Genomic DNA, 19,102 nt, shown 5'->3' with positions numbered 1-19,102 from the left:
TGGTTAAGGTGGTGTTTCCAGGTTTCACCACAGTAAAGCTGCTCTTTGGAAGGAACACTCCGGGGGAACTCCGCCCCGCTTCCTGGAGGGGGCAGCATCCAAATAAATTATTTGGAATTCTTCTGTAAGAAAGATTTGTCTCTTCTCCCCCATTTATTTATTCAATTATTTATGTCAGTATGGACTCATGTATATTTAATTTATACTTTTGACTATAATCTAATACTACATTATTTATTTTGTTTCTCAGATTGTTCCAGCTTTGGGAGTTCCCCAAGTCTGGCTCCTGGGACCCTTTGCCATACCCCCATTGTTCCCTTCTCTGAGCACTTCCTTACTGCCTGGTGCTATCAGATGCTCCAGGGTCATCTTGTCTTTTCCCTGCCCTCACCCTACAATCAGGCATTTCTCCCAGAAGCCTTGCTTCCTTTTATTGGAGAATGGTGTTTAGAAACCATACTCTGGTATCTGAGAGTGCTCCTTGCCACTGTGTTGCCTGTACTTTTTGTCTTTTTCTTTCCGTCTTTTTCTTTCCTTGCATAGACATTTACAGACACCACTGCCTGTCCCATGGCCCAGCTGAAATCAGGTCCAGCCCTGACCTTCAAGAAGAAGCTCCTGTAGTACAAACTTCCACTTGCAAAATAAATGAGTCACCAGTAAGAAATATACAGTGTGAGGAATATAGTCAATAACTACGTTATATCTTAGTATGGTGGTCATTTTGAAATGTATAGAAATATTGAATCACTGTGTTGTGCAGCAGGAACTAACATAGTGTCGTAGGTCAATTATACTTCAAAAGACAAACAAACTCAAAGGAAAAGAGATCAGATTTGTAGTTACCAGAGGTATAGGTAGTGGGAGGGGAAATCGGAAGAAGACAGGCAAAAGGTACAGTTATAAGATAAATAGTACTAGGTATATAATGTAGAACATGATAAATACAACTAACACTGATGTATGTTATATATGAAAGTTGTTAAGGGCAAATCATAAGAGTTGTCATCACAAGGAAAAAACTTTTTTTCTATTTCTTTATTTTTGTATCTATATGAGCTGATGCATATTCACTAATCTTCACGAAGTGTGCAAGTCAGATCATTATGCTGACACCTGAAATTTATACAGTGCTGTATGCCAACTATATCAAGAAAACTGGAAGACAGATAAATAAATTGATAGATAAATAAATAAATTCAGCTTTGCAAGAAGAAGAAGAAGAAGGAGAAGGAGAAGAGGGAGAAGAAGGAGAGGAAGAAGAAGTTGTTCCTGTGTAATAACCCTCAACAGAAATTTCAAATCCACCCCTTCACTTGGTTTTATCTTGTGAGCATTCTCCCAGATTCCTGGGCACAGAAGTGGACTTACCAAAATCAGTAGGCAAAAGCCTACTACAACCGACATACTGAAACCATTTCCTTGCCATTCCAATTTGCAGTTGTATATTTATCTGTGTAATTATTTGCTTAATTGTTCCTCAGCAATTAGACAGGTGGCTTCTGAGGGGCAGAGACCAGGGTACCAGTCTGCTTTGCCCCCCACTGTACCCCCAGCATAGTGCACAGGGCCTGGCACACAGTAGGTGCTCAATGATCAGCATCATTGTTGATGACTCACTGGATGAATGGGTGGAAAAGACTTCCTTGGGATAGATTCCTGAGGCGGAATTTCTGGGTCAGATGGCGTGCTTGCTTTTACAGCTTCTTAGGGTGTATTTCAGTCCTGCTGACAGGCTGCTGAGCCTCCGCTGGATGCAGTAAGATAAGGAAGGAGAGAGACCTTTGCAAGAGCTGAGAGGAGCAGGACACAGAGGCACGCATGGGGCCCCAGACCAAGGAACAGTGTCTGCTAAGCAGAGGAGATGGGATGGAGGGGACATTTCCACATGTTTCCAGAAACACCACCAAGGGTGATTCTCTGAACCCCTAGGGCCTCCAAGCAGGACCTATACAACCGTTCACTCAGTTAATCCTTCCTATGAGTAGGCAAGACAAATGTTATTCCCACTTTACAGATGAGGAAACTGAGGCTCAGACAAGTGAAGGGACTTGCCTAAGATTGGACAATGAGAAAGTGGAGATGCTTGGATTTTAACCCAGCTCTGCTGCTCCTTCAGCAGGCCAAAGAAAACGGCAATTCTTCATCTCTCCCCCATATGTTTCAGGGGATCACGTAAGTCTGACAGATTTCTACACAACCCAATTTTGTCTAGAATAATAGTAGAGGATGAAGAATAAAAAGATGGGTTTTCAGGACTTCCCTGGTGGTGCAGTGGTTAAGAATCCGCCTGCCACACAGTGGTTAAGAATCTGCCTGCCAATGCAGGGACACGGGTTCGAGCCCTGGTCCGGGAAGCTCCCACATGCCACGGAGCAACTAAGCCCGTGTGCCACAACTACTGAACCTGTGCTCTAGAGCCCGCGAGCCACAACTACTGAGCCCACGTGCTGCAAATACTGAAGCCTGTGCGCCTAGAACCCGTGCTCCACAACAAAAGAAGCCACCGCAATGAGAAGCCCGTGCACCGCAACGAAGAGTAGCCCCCACTCATCACAACTAGAGAAAGCCTGCGTGCAGCAACCAAGACCCAATGCAGCCAAAAATAAATAAATACGTAAATAAATAAATTTAAGGAGAATCCGCCTGCCAATGCATGGGACACGGGTTCGAGCCCTGGTCTGGGAAGATCCCACATGCCGCGGAGCAACTAAGCCCGTGCGCCACAACTACTGAGCCTGTGCTCTAGAGTCCACATGCCACAACTATTGAGCCCATGTGCCACAACTACTGAAGCCTGCATGCCTAGAGCCCGTGCTCCGCAACAAGAGAAGCCACCACAATGAGAAGCCTGCACACCACAATGAAGAGTAGCCCCTGCTCGCCGCAACTAGAGAAAGCCCACGTGCAGCAACAAAGACCCAATGACAAAGACCCAATGCAGCCAAAAGTAAATAAATAAATAACTTAAAAAAAAAAAAAACGATGGGCTTTGGAGATAGAGCTGAGCTTGAATCCTGGCTCCATCACTTAGCTGTGTGACCTTGGGCAAGTTCCTTAACCTCTCTGAGTCTCAGTCTCCTCTGTACAATGGGGACTGGTGAGAGTGGGGTGTTGGTGAAAATGATCGTGTAACATAAGCATCTGGGCACATGCCAAGTGCTCGATATCTGTTATCACTATTATTTCCCTAGGGCCTCCTGTGCCTGTGTCATTTCTTAGAGATCTCAGCTCTCATTTCCTTCTCCCACCACCCTGCTTTCTATTTTAGGAAAATAAGAGTCTGAGCGGGAAACTCTTCTTTGCTCTTACACATCATGCAAATGGAGGAAATGGAATTGGAAGCCAGGCCTATGCTGGCCGTCACCCGAGCCCTTTCCACCCCCAAAACACTGGTCTGGGCCTCCCCAGGTCCCTCAAGAGCCGAGTGGGGTGTGGAGAGGGAAGCCCAGGCTCACAGAAAGGCTGGGGAGCTGCCATGGGAAGGAGCCGAGAGGAGGGTGCCTGCCAGGACCAAGGGCTGGAGTTTCCTCCACAGTCTCTGTCAGGTTTTTGGAGTCTGAAGGTGACGGGCTCGGGGCCTGCTGTGGGCAGCCGATGGTCAGGGGGACTCAGGGGGACTGGGGCCCTTGCTGCTGCATTGGCACCATCCACTCTTGCAGGTGTTGTCATGTGGCCTGGGGTTTTCAGGCAACATCTGAGTGGGCGGGATGATCCTTTCCAGGAAGGGAAGGGGCCTAATGATGGTGCAGCGCTGGACATGGTGGTTACAATGTCCTGCTGTCCACTTCAATGTCCACCAGTGTGACATGTTGGTCCAAGGTGGTGGAAAACACGCCAGCACTCAGGAAGGTCAAGGCCAGGATGTGGGAGAGAGGAGGAGGCTGCCTCTGCTCAGGGGTGAGTCAGCTGGCAGAGGCTGGAAGTCCTCTGCACGCTGGTTGCTAGGTTACAAGGCTTCTGTCCCACAGCCCGCAGCCTCCCCTGGGCTCCTGTGGACTTCTTCCTCTGGCACTGGCCCTGATGGCTATGAGACGTGTGCCCTTTCACAGGTCGAACGACAGTCTGCCACGTGATGGTACCTCTGGGTGTCGAGGGCGCCCCACCAGAGCAGACACACATCGAGGTGCCCATCTTGTGCAGAAAACTCACGGGAGACCAGTAACGTTCCCGGAGCTGGGAACCATGGGGGCTTGAGGGGTGATCTATCGTCTTTGCCTGTTTGCTAGATTTTCTGTAGCTTGGTTTGTATACATGAATGACTCTCTGTCAAGCGTTCCCTGAGACAGCTGTGGGGACCGTCCTAGAGGGATGCCCCTTCCCGGTAGATGTTCACTGGGGGAACGTCCCTTCTGGAAAAAGATATTCAGTACTCGCATCTCCTTAAGGAGGAGCCATGTCTGGTTGTGAAACTCCAAAGGACTGACTCTGCTCCCTCCTGTGTGGTGGAAAGTTAGCTGCAAGTCCTCTTCAAGCCCCAGGACCTCAGGGAAGGCCTAGGGGATGCTGGCTCTGGGGGTGGGGGTAGTGGAGGGTCCCAAGACATCTTGCAAGGGCGCAGATCAGTAGGGATGGCAGCTGAGGGGGGCCGGGCAGGAGCTGCTCAGGCCTGGGAACAAGCGAGGTCCCAAGGAGGGAACTGGGGGCGGAGCAGAGCGGGAACACAGAAAGTGGAACCATGGGGCTTGGGCCTGGGGAAGTGAGTGTGAGCCCAAAGAGCTTTTTGCCCCGGCATGTCCCAGCTGGGACTGGATAGAACCAAAACTCCCTGCTCCCTGCATCAAATGCTTCTCTCCCAGCAGGGACTGCAGCACCTGCATGGCTGGCGAGCAGAGGGAAGGAAGTGGGCTCAGTTCTGGGAGCAGGGGTCAGGCTTTGGGTTCCAAACACTACAAAAACCTCTATGTAGTTTCTGGGCTTGGGGGGAACAGTGGGGTCTGCTGTCTCCTTTCAGCAGAGGTTAAAAGAAGTTATCTCTTCCTCAAAATATTAACAATGGAGTTATCATGTGATCCAGCAATGCCACTTCTAGGTATATATCCAAAAGAATTGAATGCAGGGACTCAAACAGATATTCGTACAGCCACATGTTCATAGCAGTGTTATTGACAATACCCAGGAGGTGGAAGGAACCCAAGTGTTCATCAACAGATGAATAGATAAACAGAATGTGGTATATATTACATAAAATGGAATATTATTCAGCCTTAAAAAGGAAGGAAATCCTGACATATGCTACAACACGGATGAACCTTGAGGACATTATGCTAGTGAAATAAGCCAGTGACAAAAGGACAAATCTTGTATGATTCCACTTATGTAAGGTATCTAGAGTAGTCAAAATCATAGAGACGGAAAGTAGAAGGGTGGCTGCCAGGGCCTGGAGGGAGGGAAAATGGGGATCAAGTTTCAGTTTTGTAAGATGAAAAATTTCTGGAGATTGGTTGTACGACAGTGTGAATATACTTAACACTCCTGAACTATATACCTAGTGATAAATTTTATGTTATGTGTGTTTTATCGTGATCTTTATTTTTTTTTAAGATTTATTTTTATTTATTTATTTTGACTGCACCGGGTCTTAGTTGCGGCATGCGAGATCTAGTTCCCCGACCGGGGACTGAAGCCTGGCCCCCTGCATTGGGAGCTCAGAGTCTTACCCACTGGACCACCAGGGAAGTCCCTATCATGATCTTTAAAAAAAAAGTTCTCTCAGACTGTGTCTAAGCCTGAATCTAATGTACAGCATTGCTTATTCTTCAACAGTGATCTGGCTGGTAATGAGGTCCAGGTTGTAAACAGTATTCCCTCAAACTTGGAACAGGGCTCCATAGTCTTGGAGTAACATGTTCACTGTTGGGAGTCCAGTGTCATTGTTACCCCAGATCTCTTGTGTGTGAAGGCTGGCAGTCTTCTCTCTGGCCCTGGTGCTCTGATTTTTCACATGCTCAGCCCTCTGCAGGCCTTTCATTCTTGTTTCTGGGCACTTGTGAATCTTTTTAATGTGGAAACTCACACCCTTAGTTCTAGAAACTTTCTTGTTTTGGTTTTGTTGTTGTTGTTTGTTTTTTGTTTTTCTCTCTTTTGTTAGCATCTTTTAGTTGTATGTTGTATCTTCTGGGCCAATTCTTCATCTCCTTGAGTTTCTGTTCTGCTTTCCGGGAGATTTCATAGACTTCATCTTCTAACTGCTCTACAACTTCTAAAATTTTTTTCTGCTTTTACATTTTTAATTTCCATAAACTTCTGTAACTGAGCAGGACGCTATGGTATCTTCCCAGGACAGACCACCCCCCACAAGTCCTCCACTTGCCTCTTATTTGTGGAAAAACTTTAGCCTCCTAAGCCTTCCCCTAGTTCCAAAGGATAAATCTAATCAGAGAAGTGAGAAAATGCAGAAACAAAGTAAAACAGTCAAACAAGACAAAATAATAGGACTTCCCTGGTGGTCCAGTGGTTAAGACTCCATGCTCCCAATGCAGGGGGCCCGGGTTCAATCTCTGGTCAGGGAACTAGATCCTGCATGCCACAGCTAAGACCCTGCGCAGCCAAATAAATAAATAAATATTAAAACGAAAGACAAAATAATAATAGTTTACCCATTAAACAAAGTCAAGGACCTTTAGTTCCTCCTCAAGGGCTAGAGAAAATATGCTGAGCCACATCCTTTGAGATGTTTTGCTCATACTGGAACCCCCACCAGATGGACGAAGTTAACTCTATGCTGCCCACAAGAACGTAGACCCCAGACATGTTGGAACCAGAAGGTTGATGATGTTGACTCCTGATTTTCTCACCACTAACCAATCAGAAGAATACCCATAAGCTAATCATGTACCCCATAACCCCTGTCCCTCATCCTGTCTTTAAAAACCTTTCCCTGGGGCTTCCCTGGTGGTGCAGTGGTTGAGAATCTGCCTGCCAATGCAGGGGACACGGGTTCGAGCCCTGGTCTGGGAAGATCCCACTTGCCACGGAGCAAATGGGCCCGTGAGCCACAACTACTGAGCCTGCGCATCTGGAGCCTGGGCTCCGCAACAAGAGAGGCCGCGACAGTGAGAGGCCCGCGCACCACAACGAAGAGTGGCCCCCGCTTGCCACAACTAGAGAAAGCCCTCGCACAGAAACAAAGACCCAACACAGCCAAAAATAAATAAATAAATAAATAAAATTTTAAAAAAAAAACCTTTCCCTGAAAGCCATCAGGGAGTTTGGGCTTTTTGAACCCTAGCCACCTGGACTCCTTGCTTGGTGCCCTGCAATAAACACTACACTTTCCTTCACCATAACCCAGTGTCAGCAGATTGGCTTTACTGGGCACGGGCGAGTGGACTCAAGTTTGGTTTGGTAACAGTTCTTTAAAATTCTACTTTTAATTCATCCTGTTCTTATTTCATGGGGAGAGAGGGAGTTGCCAAAGATTATCTTCTGCTTTGATTCACTCTTCCAGAGAAGAAAACCTTAGAAGTAATTAAGAGATGACTGTTGGAGGATGGAGATAATGAAAAGTGCCCACCAAACTGAGAAGGTATCTGGAGACTGAAAATCGAGGCGGGCAGCTCCATGTACTCAACGGATCAGTTTATTATAAGGTAACTTACTCACAGGGTGGGATCTGGTGGACAATGATCCAGAAGCATTTGCGCCTGCACTCTGCATGGCTGAGGGGCCACCAGGACAATTTTTTAGTTAACTTAGGGTATGGAGGTATGTGCTTGGAAACAGGAAGTGCCTTCCCAAATCAAGATTTATGAATGGGCAACTAGTCTGGTGGGCACTGGGAATACGTCATCGAAGGTCTTTGTCATTGTTTGGAGGCTAACAGAGCATAGCGGTTACCTGGTCCTGAGGATTATTAAACAGTATCTATTAACTAGAAAACCCTCGATGACAGAGGAGTCATTTACTGCACAGTATAGTCCTGGCTAGGGCCAGTGGAAGGACAGGAGGAGCTGAATGGGCCCAAGATGGTGTCAGTTATGCCAACCGCCGTACACCCCACCCCTGACATCTTGATGACGTCTTGATAGCCATACACTCTTATCCATCATTCTTCCACAGAGACACTAGTGACAGATCTCGGGAAGTGGCTTGCATTCCTCATTGGCAGCAACAGCATAAGCAGCAGCAAGAACAAACTACTAAACATAGAAGAATACTAAGAACTACGGTTCCTCATTTACCCAGGAGAGAAGTAAGTCAGCGAGTTAAAGCATCAGCAAAGGAAAGTTTATATGATTCATGACTGTTTTCATATGGGAAAGTAAATCAGTTATGTTGGGTTCAGATGAAGGTGTATAAATGCACAGCGTTCCTGCCCAATAAAGGTACAAGCTCCTCCCTGCACAGCTGTCAACATGTCTAAAGCCGTATGGTTTGCAGCACCACTTTTCTCTTTTGAGCAGTTTCCTGGTTTAATAGAGAGATGCTTTCGAGGGGGTCATTCAAAGCTGACATGGTGAACTGTGCTAACGCCTGGATTTCCCGTATGGCACTTACACCTATGTACTGGGGAAGGAAAATAGATGTTGGCCATTCCCACCATGACAAACTATGATGGACCCACCACCTGGACTTAATAGCAGGGAGGTTATGGGAAATTTCCAGTAAGAACGTATGTGTATGTATATATATCTATAGATATGGCCTGAGAGGGAAGGAAACCCCAAGGTGCATCGGCCCATTCACCCACAGGGCAGATAAGGCACAAATAGGATCCACATATCCAGATCCCTTGTTTGGGAGTCATAAAGGAGCCTGTTGTATGAAGCTGCTTCTTTTCCTGTCCATTCAGTATTTAATATCTTGTGAGTTACTTGGCAGACTTCATAGGGAAGACACCCGATATGTCCGTGATTTGTTTGGATATGGTTGGTCCTTTCTATGCAGATGGGGGCTACTGACCTCAAGACTCCATGTTCAGCTCCCAACTACCCCAAGCCATCCCAAATATGATAAGCCACTGAAATCTGGGAATCATTTGACTAGTTTTGCACCAGGGGAAAAACATATTGTTTAGAGTCACTGTGATCAAACATAGAACTTTCCTCAGTAGGAGTCAGATCACCAAGGGGATTTTTGGTCACCAATCCAAGCCATTGTTCCCATTCCATGTGGTTGAACGGGTGAACTATCCACGGCATCCCCTGGGCACTGGAGACAGGCAACGGGCCGCAGACCCTGTAGTCAGAACGACTGTGGACCTCTGCATATGTTGGGGCCCAGCATAGGAAGACACTTCCCATAACCAGAGTCAGGAAGTTCATGAGGCAGACACTATGGGCAATAAGACAAGTGTTTTAGGGACCAAAGATAAAGCAGATCCTCATTCATGAGTAACACTGTAGTCGTGTGATCTCCACCGGCCAAAACCACCCCTGGTTTTGGCATTTTTTCCCAGTGGTGATATCACACATTTTATCCTTAATACCTTCAGTAGGTAAACTAAAATTATATACAGGGACCTCAGTGGGACCCCACATGACTAAATCCACTTCAGCTCCCGTGCTAATGCTTCTGGAGAGGTGATCTGGGTCTGCTGGGGCCCATTCCCACATAAAATCCCTGAATGAAGGTGATACCAAGGCCAGTCCCATCCAGAATACCACCTGGGAGGGGGAGACCAATTTAAATGCCAATGAATTACAGTAACACCAGGTGGGAAGTCCAGTGGTAGCTGCAAAACAAAAAAACAGACAAAAACAAGACCTTCCTCCCACTGCATAGGCAAAGACCTCCCTTGTGTACCTGTTTTCTCAACGCCCTTGTTGGTGTTCAGTCAGGCAGTCGTTCATATGCAAATTGTCAGCCTGCATTTTACAGTCTGACAGCTTCAGACAGCCGAGGGGACCAACCTTGTAACGTGCTGTCGGGAGATAGGGCTGTTAAGGTGGCTTTTAACATCCAATTAACCAGGCCAGCCGCAGTGGGGTTGTACGGAAAATGGAAAGGCCAAAGACTTTCTTGGGCTTCTGCCCGCTCTTGTATTTCATGTCCAGTGAAATGAATTCCTTGATCACTGTCAATTTGGGCCAGTGTTCCTTACGTAACTTCCAATTTTGACAAGCCTTTAATTGTAACGGCCTGATTCGCTCTTTTTTTTTTTTTGTAATAAATTTATCTATTTATTTATTTTATTTTTGGCTGCGTTGGTCTTTGTTGCTGCGCACAGGCTTTCTCTAGTTGCAGCGAGCGGGGGCTACTCTTTGTTGCGGTGTGCGGGCTTCTCATTGCGGTGGCTTCTCTTGTTGCGGAACATGGGCTCTAGGCACGCAGGCTTCAGTAGTTGTGGCACATGGGCTCAGTAGTTGTGGCTCGCGGGCTCTAGAGCGCAGGCTCAGTTGTTGTGACGCACGGGCTCCGCGGCATGTGGGATCTTCCCGGAGCAGGCCTCGAACCCGTGTCCCCTGCCTTGGCAGGCGGATTCTTAACCACTGCGCCACCAGGGAAGCCCCTGATTGGCTCTTAATGGCAAAGGCTTGCACTGATCCAGTGGTTGTGTGGGCACAGGTTAGAGCACACTGATACCCTTCTGACACCCACAACGTCCCTATGTATCCACTTGCCATCTAGTAACTGGATGGTCAGAGCGTCTGATGTGCCCTGGGGGGTGTCTCAGGCGGCGGCACTTCAAATGATCCACAGCTTGGGGATCCGCATATCTGAGGGGCAAATGGAGCCTTTTTCTTTTCGGTGGAGCCATTCCACCACGTCAGAGGGGATCTGTAATTCCTCCAGCAGCAGACCTCTTGCCCTGGCTAATGCATCAGCTTCATGATTGCCAGACAGAGTTAGGGTGAGTGGGCTGAAACGTGCCACATGGGCACACTGGCACCTGGTTGCATGCAGGCAGTCCAAATATCAGCCCATAATTCATCCCCCGCAGAGGTTTACTTAATATTTTCCAATTTTTCTTTTTTCTTTTTTTTTCCTCACTGTGTGGCTTGTGGGATCTTAGTTCCCCAACCAGGGATTGAACCCGGGCCCCGGCAGTGAAAGCGCCGAGTCCTAACCAAGGGACCGCCAGGGAATTCCCTATATTTTCCAATTATCTTGATGCCACTGAGACATCCACACGTCAAGCCTTTCCATACTGCCCAACTGTCAGTGGCAAGGTTGAGGGGCGTGGACCCGTGAGTAGTCTCCAGCCACGTCACTCTGAGCTCTGCCCACTGACTACTTTGTCTAGTCCCTTTCTCGAACCAGATGACATCAGAATCCAAACAAACAGCTGTCGAGTACAGGGGGGAATTGCCCCTACAGCTGCCATCCGTGTACCATGTGTCAGCAGGGGGCATCCCGGTATCTTCTCATACCTGTGCTCTACAGAGGGTGCAAGCAGGTGATGGTCAGAGCATCTGTGGTGGTCACCAGCCCTAATAAAACATGCAACTCCTGAGAGAGGGAACCGGTGTAAGAGGTGCTTCTCTGTTGATGGTACGCATGCACTTGTGTAAGGTACTCAGCTACGCACAGGCACTCTTAGACTTTAAAAGAAAGTCCTTAATCCATCGACCCACAGGTAGGGGAGTTTGTAAGCTGACGGGTAAGTTGGTGGTCAGATCCCCGGTTTGCTGAAAGGCTAGGGAAACTGCTAACAATTGTTTTTCTATTGGACTAGACTGGTTCTCCGCCCCCCCTTTCTGTAATTGAGACCAGAATCCTAGCAGGATTCTTTTCCCATTTTGTTGCTGCCACAGTTCCCATCCAAACCCTTCTGGATGTATACTTATATCCAATTCACAACTGGCATTAACACCCTCTGTCCTTAGGCTTGTTTGACAACCACCTTGGCCTTTTCAAAAGCCTCTTGTTGTGGGATATTCCAGTCCCAGATTGTTCCCTTTTTTACTAAAGCATATAGGGGTCTTAATATCTGGGCAAGGTGAGGAATAAAGGCTGCCAGTACCCTCGCCCACCTACAAAGAAAGGCTTGTAGTTCTTTTACATTGCAGGATGCGGATACGCCTGTATTTTATCAATGACAGTCTCGGGCATCACTGTGGTCTCACCAGACCAGAGAGCTCCCAAGAACTTTACTGACTCTCCTAGTCTTTGCTTCTTGTCAGCGTTTACCTCCCATCCCCGAGCTTTAAACGTTCCTGAAGAGACACAGCATCTTGGGAAAGAGAGAGCAAGTCATCACAGGTTAACATGATATCATCAATGTAACAACAGAGAACAAAAGAGGGAGAAAGAGTCCATTTCTCCAAGTCCTGGGCCACCATCCCATGACGTATAGTAGGACTATGCAGATAACCTTGGGGTAAGACAGTAAAAGTCCATTGTCTCCCTTCCCACGTGAAGGCACACTGGTCCTGGGAACCCCTTCTAAGGGTATGCTGAGAAAGGCATTAGACAAATCTGAGACACAACGATATGTCTTGAGAGAAGAGGAGATCGTATCCAAGAGTCGGGCTGTGTTTGGAACTGCCGCATAGATACGGGGTGTTACCTTGTTTAATTCTCTATAGTCTACTGCCATGCGTCAGGTGCCATCTGGTTTTTACTCCGGCCACGTGGGGCTATTTTTTTAAAATATTTATTTATTTATCTGGCTGCACCGAGTCTTAGTGGCGGCACGCGGGATCTTCATTGCCTCATGCAGGATCTTTGTTGCGGCGTGTGGGATCTAGTTCCCTGACCAGGGATCGAACCCAGGCCCCCTGCATTGGGAGTGTGGAATCTTAACCACTCGACCACCAGGGAAATCCCCACGTGGGGCTACTGAATGGGCTTTGGGCCAGTCTTATAACTCCCACCTTCTCTAATTCCTTGACGGTAGCCATTGCTTCTTCCTGCCCTCCAGGTAGGCGATATTGTTTTATTGCCACCACTCTCCGAGGGATAGGCAACTTTACAGGGTCCCCTTTAGCTTGACCCCTGGGATCAGTAACCGGCACTCGCCCGTGGTGGTTGTGAGGTCCAGGTCCTGTAGGACATCCAAACCCACAGCATAATCAGGTATGAGCGAAATATAAACCAGAAAGGGACAGAGAGGCAATCTTCTGATTTATAACACCTTTGAAATAACACCTTTGAATGGGGCCGCCCACAGCCCTTCATTTGAGACATCTTACATGCATCACTTCAATGTGCTCTTCTTGTTGTATTTTCTTTGACTGAGGTGGTGGACCATGGCGTCTGGACATCCCTCTCTAACCCCTGTGCCTCTCTAGTTGGCTCTAGTTCCCTGCTGAGCTGCAATTCCTTGTCTGTGCTAATCCTCAGAGCACACAGCAAAGGTAATGCAACAGCCTGATAGCCTGCTCACTTTCTTTTTTCCACTTTCACTTTCCCACGGCTGGGATTAATATACCTAGTAAGCCCTCTGGTGTTTTCCTGGCATCCCCATGCTCACACACCGGCCGGAAGCATTCCAGAAACCTAGCCAGGTCACCCCACGTGGCCGTGGCTTGCCAGCCTGGGATTCCCCCACCAGAGATGGGCTCCCCCGCCCCAGCCCCCCTGCACTATCCCTTTACCCATTTCTCTGTCATTTTCAGTCTCCTGGCTGGTTTGCTAATTGTTGGCTGCAGGAGGTAACAAAAACAAAACTGAGAAGGTATCTTTTTTTTTTGGCCATGCCCTATGGCTAGCAGTATCTTAATTCCCCAACCAGGGATTGAACCCAGGGCTACAGCAGTGAACGCGCCGAGTCGTAACCACTGCACAACCAGGGAATTCCTTGAGAAGGTATCTTGAGACCAAAAAACGAGGCAAGCAGCTCCATATAATCAGTGGATCAGTTTATTATAGGGTAATCACAAGGTGGGATGGGGCAGACAATGATACAGAAGCATTGGCATCTGCACTCTGCACCACCAAGGGGCCACTGGGACAATTTTATAGTTAACTTAAGGTTTGGGGGTAGGTGCTTGGAAACAAGAAGTGCATTTCTAGTCAAGATTTATAAATGGGTAACTAGTCTCTTGGGCACCGGGAATAGTCAGCGCAGGTCTTCATCATTGTTTGGAGACTGACAAAACATAGAGCCACCTGGACCTCACAATTATTAAACAGTATCTATTAACTACAAAGTCCTTGATGACAGGACAGTATAGTCCTGGCTAAGGTCAGTGGAAGGACAGGAGGAGCTGAATGGGCCCAAGATGGTGTCAGTTATGCTAACAGCCATACAGATGACAATTGTAACATAATTATCCTGGCTCAAATTATCAGTTAAAATAGCCAATTGCCATCCCAGTCTTATTTTTGGAATTTAAAAGTTACTTCCACAGAGTTTTGTACAATCTGAAGTCTGGTTGTCTTTCAAGACTCTCTGTGCAAACAACCTTTCCCAGGATGGATTTTTTTTTTTTTTTTTTTTTTTTGGCTGCATTGGGTCTTTGTTGCTGCACGCAGGCTTTCTCTAGTTGCAGCGAGCAGGGGCTACTCTTCGTTGCAGTGCATGGGCTTCTCATTGAGGTGGCTTCTCTTGTTGCGGAGCACGGGCTCTAGGAACACGGGCTTCAGTAGTTGCAGCACGTGGGCACAGTAGTTGTGGCACGCGGGCTCTAGGGCGCTTAGGTTTCAGTAGTAGTGGCGCACGGGCTAAGTTGCTCCGCGGCATGTGGGATCTTCCCAGACCAGGGCTCGAACCATGCATGGGCAGGCGGATTCTTAACCACTGCGCCACCAGGGAAGTCCTCCTCAGGATGGATTTGTATTAACAGAGCTAACATGTTTTTCATACATAGTTCCACAGTCTCCACATTGGACAGGAAAACAAGATGGACACGCTCGTGAAATTTCTTGTTTTGATCTGTATCACGTCTGATTCTTTTTCTTCTTTTCTTTTTTTTTTTGGCTGCACCACGGCTCACAGTATCTTAGTTCCCCATCCAGGGATCAAACCCATGCCCTCAGTAGTGAAAGTGTGGAGTCCTAACCACTGGACAGCCAGGGAATTCCCAATCATGTCTGATTCTTAAACTCATTTTTATGATGGAGTATAGTAAGTATTTGTGTTTCTACAGCTTCAGGGGAGAAAAGACAGGTACTTCCCATCTTTCTGAGGCTTGTTTTCATAGAAGTTGTTAATTAAGATTTTCATTCTTAGGGGCAGGCATTGGAATTTTATTAGTTAATGCAATAAGAAAGAGCAGGGCTGAGGAAGCCAAGTTCTAGAACTAGAGAGAAGACAAAATTGTTTAATAATTCCATTATTTAACCATACTAGAATCTAGAACATTTGATGCTTTTCTACAATATTGTAGTTTGAGGTCAGAAATATCTTCTTAGAAGATGGAGTTTCTGTTTCTTGTTCTCATTGTGTGTGTGTGTGTGTGTGTGTGTGTGTGTGTGTGTGTGTGTGTGTGTGATGGGGTGATTTTCAAGAAGAAAAGGGGAAGAAGATGCCTCTACTCCACCTTCCTGAAAAGGCAAAGTTGGAGCACATTTCTAGAGTATGTTGTGCTTCCTCCCATGACAGGACATTTGCATATGCCATTCCTTCTGCCGGGAATGCACTCCACCCTCTTGCCTGGGTAACTGTGTAGGGGAAAAGAAACCGTCTTCCCAGGGAATTTCCCCTACACCAAGTAATTCTTTGTGAAACCAACTAGGTGTCCTACAATTCAACTGAATTCTGACACTATCTGCACAGAGATATAGTCAGATTCTACAGGTTAACGGTTCAGTCCCATAAGACTGCCCCCCCACCCCCTGCACACACACATTTCAGAGGCCAGTCACAAGCCCAGGTAATTACCTGTGCTTCTGACCAACCAGCTACAGATTGAAAGTTCCAATGACCCCCTCCTAGGGTTCAATCAATTTGTTAGAGTGGCTCACACAACTTAGGGAAGCACTTACAGTTAGTAGTTTATTAAAGGTTATGACAATGGATACGGATGAACAGCCAGATGAAGAGATACATAGGGCGAGGTCTGGGAAGGTCCCAAGCGCAGGAGCCTCTGTCCCCGTGGAGCTGGGCTGTGTCACCCTCTCAGAACGTGGATGTGTTCACTCATCTAGAAGCTCCCCGAAACCCATGCTATTGGGATTTTTGTGTAGACATGATCAACTACTAACTCCATTTCCAGCCCTCTCCCCTCTCTGGAGAAGTTGGCGTTGAGGAGTGCGTATGTGAAAATTCCAAGCTTCTAATCATGGCTTGGTCTTCCTGGTGGACAGCCCCCCTCCAGGAGCCATTCGGGACCACCACTCTCCCCAGCCAAGTGACTTCAGTAAAACAAGAGATGCTCCTAGTGTTCTCATCAGTCAGGAAATTACAAGGGTTATAGGAGCCTTGTGCCAGGAACCAGGGGCAGGTATCGATATAGATATATAATTATTATCTCACAGTAACCTTTTTCATCCTGAGTCTCAACCTAAGCACCGCATCCTCAAAAGACTTTCTTGACCTCCCAGGTAGAGTGTGGTCCCTTACTACATCCTTGCACAGTTCCATGAACCCCTTCTCCATAGCCCTCGTCACAGTTATACTGTTACATTCATTCGTGATTTCTTAACATCTCTTCCCCAGTAGTCTATATGCTCCCTGAGAGCTGGCTGCATCTCTTTTTCTGTTATTTCCACAGAGCCTGGCATTTGTTGACTAGATGATGGGAAGCTTCTGGACTGTGGGATCTGCCCTCACTCCCAGCCTCCACACCTTCCTCCAGACCCTGTAAGGATGGCCTCCTGGGGAAGGGGGAAGGGTCCTGGGGAGTCAGGACCCTGGGTTCCTGGCTTGTCACACCCTCTTCCTTGTGATCTTGAGCCAAACAATTGTCTACGTCTAACGCGTGTGCCTCAAAGCTTGTGTTCAGCGCAGTAGGTTCAGGAGAGCTGCCGTCGCAAACCTGGCTCTGCCTCCTCTTAGCCTCAGTTTCCCCAGCTGCAATGAAAAGGGGCTGAAAGAGGCCACAGGTCCCCCTCCCCATTCCTCCTGTTAGGACTTCCTGCTCTTCCTCAGCCCCAGGGCCCGGTCCCACAGCCCCTAGTCAGCAGCTCTGCCCCTGTGTCCTCTGTCCCCTCCGCCGGGTCCGTCCCATCCACCCTCGGCCTGGACGTTGCACACACTTGAATTTTCATACGCATGAAGGTGATGGGAAGGCCTGGGGGCCTGGGAAGGGGAACTTGCCTCCCCACGCGGCAGGCGCTGTGCAAGGAGCTCTCCACGCATTGCTTCACTAAGCTCACCATACCTGAGACAGGGTTCTCCGGTGCTTTCCATTTTACAAGTGGGAAAGGGTAATCAGTGTGCCCAAGTTCCGCTGCCAGGAAGAGACCGAACCAGGTTCCCAGGAGCCAACATCCCTTCTACTGCTCGGAGCAGGAAGCCACAGGTCAATTTCCCTTTCTCAGGGCCCCTCTGGAGCCCTCCCCACAGAATCTTCTGCTCTGTCTCATTGCCCTTACTTCCCCTGAGGGTTTGGGAGCCTTGATGAAACATGACTTCAGTTGCTGGTGTCTCCTCCCAACACCCCTGGGACGTCACTGGGTTCAGGGCTGAGACCCTCTGGGTGGCACAGGTGAAGGGACGCAGCCTCTGGACTCAGCTGCCCCTTCTCTCTGGGATGGGGAATAACACCTCCTGCTCACCTGATCCAGTGGGGCAAGATCCAAGGATCGGGGGAGGGGAGGAGGGTGAAAGAGCTTCATGACACATCCCAACTCAATGCTGTCTATACGGCTGGCCCACTGTGGGTTTGCTGGGAAGCTGTGGTAAACACGATAGACCCAGACTCTGCCCTCCCGGCACCCAAGTGGGAAAAACCCAGTGAGTGAGGGTTACTAAAGCAGACCTTCCTTACGCAGCCTGGGGACCAAGGAAGGCCGCCCAGAAGAAGTGATGAGTGAGCCGAGGGTGAATGGCAGATGAAGGGGGAGGGCAGCAGGGAGGATGCACACTAAGGAACTAAAAAAAGAGTCAAGTGGGAGGGTTTGAGGCCCCAGGAGGGAGATTGGCCTTGGACCCAAAAGTTATGGGGCTGAGTCCCTGCTTGAGGGGCATCTGAAGGAGGAGTGATGTGCTGTGAATTGCGTTTTAGGAGGACCCCGGAGGAGATGTGGAAGATGGCTTGGTGGGCAGGGAGGGGCACTGCAGCAGTGCTCCGAGGAGGGAGGAGGGAGGCCCCACCTGGCTGTGGGCAGACGGGAGGGAGAGGCATGTAGGAGGCAGAATGGAGCCCAGGGAGTCTGGGTTAAGCCCTTCCATCAGGGCAGGGCTGCCACCAGCTCCGGTCGGAGTCTCAGGGGCAGGTGGCTGGGGCCACTGGGACAAGGAGGGAGAGTGCCAGGCTTGCCCCCCAGCTCTGCTGTCTGTGAGCTGCTGATGGTGACATTGTGCCTGGACTTCCTCTGGTTACCCCCCCAACTTCAGCCCCCCTTCTGAGCTTTCCGAGAATAATGCGGGCCTGGGTCCCGGGGCGGGGCTGCCATCTCCGCCTCCAGGTGGAGCTTTGGCTCCAGAGCGCCTACTGCTGCGGCCTGTGTGCAGCACAGAGCCTCCCCCTCTGCTTTCTAAACAAGCCTGGAGCGGTGAATTATTAGGAGAGGGAGGACTCTTCTGTCCCAGCGAGTGATTCCAGCCACTGGGAGTTCCAGGGAGCAAGGTGAGACCTAGAGACCCCAGAGAGAGTGGAAGAGGGGTGGGGGGAAAATGGGCCTTCCTCTGCCTTCCCTGAAACCCTGTCTGCCCTGAGCCCCCAGGGCTGTGGCTTCTCAGCTAGAAGTCTTCAGAATTCCTCTCTCCACCACTCCTCTCAGCACCACTGTGTCCATCTTCCAAACCTGTGTCTCCAGTCTAATTTTGAGCTCCAGGTATACATACAACTGCCCACGTGACATCTCCCCTCATGTTTCACAGCACAAAGTGCCTCACACTCAGCACCTTCCCCGTAACTTGCCCCTCCCACGTCCTCCTCTGCAGTGAATGGCACCTCTGATCACCTGGATGCCCAGGCCAGGACCCAGGAGGCACCTGGGTCTTCCCCCTTCTCCCTGGACTCAGCCCCTTCTCTCCAGCTGCCACCGTGACCCAGGTGGCATCATCTCACTTTCCTACAGTCTTGCCACTGGTCTTCCCACCTCCAGCCTCACCTCTTCCACGGCACTGTCCCCCTCCTGCCATCTGCTCTTAAAATGCTGCCTT

The sequence above is a fragment of the Balaenoptera musculus genome, chromosome 1, assembly GCF_009873245.2.
Source record: "Balaenoptera musculus isolate JJ_BM4_2016_0621 chromosome 1, mBalMus1.pri.v3, whole genome shotgun sequence".
Lineage (NCBI taxonomy): Eukaryota > Metazoa > Chordata > Mammalia > Artiodactyla > Balaenopteridae > Balaenoptera > Balaenoptera musculus.
The sequence above is the reverse complement of the archived record's forward strand: the minus strand, read 5'-3'. Positions refer to the sequence as shown.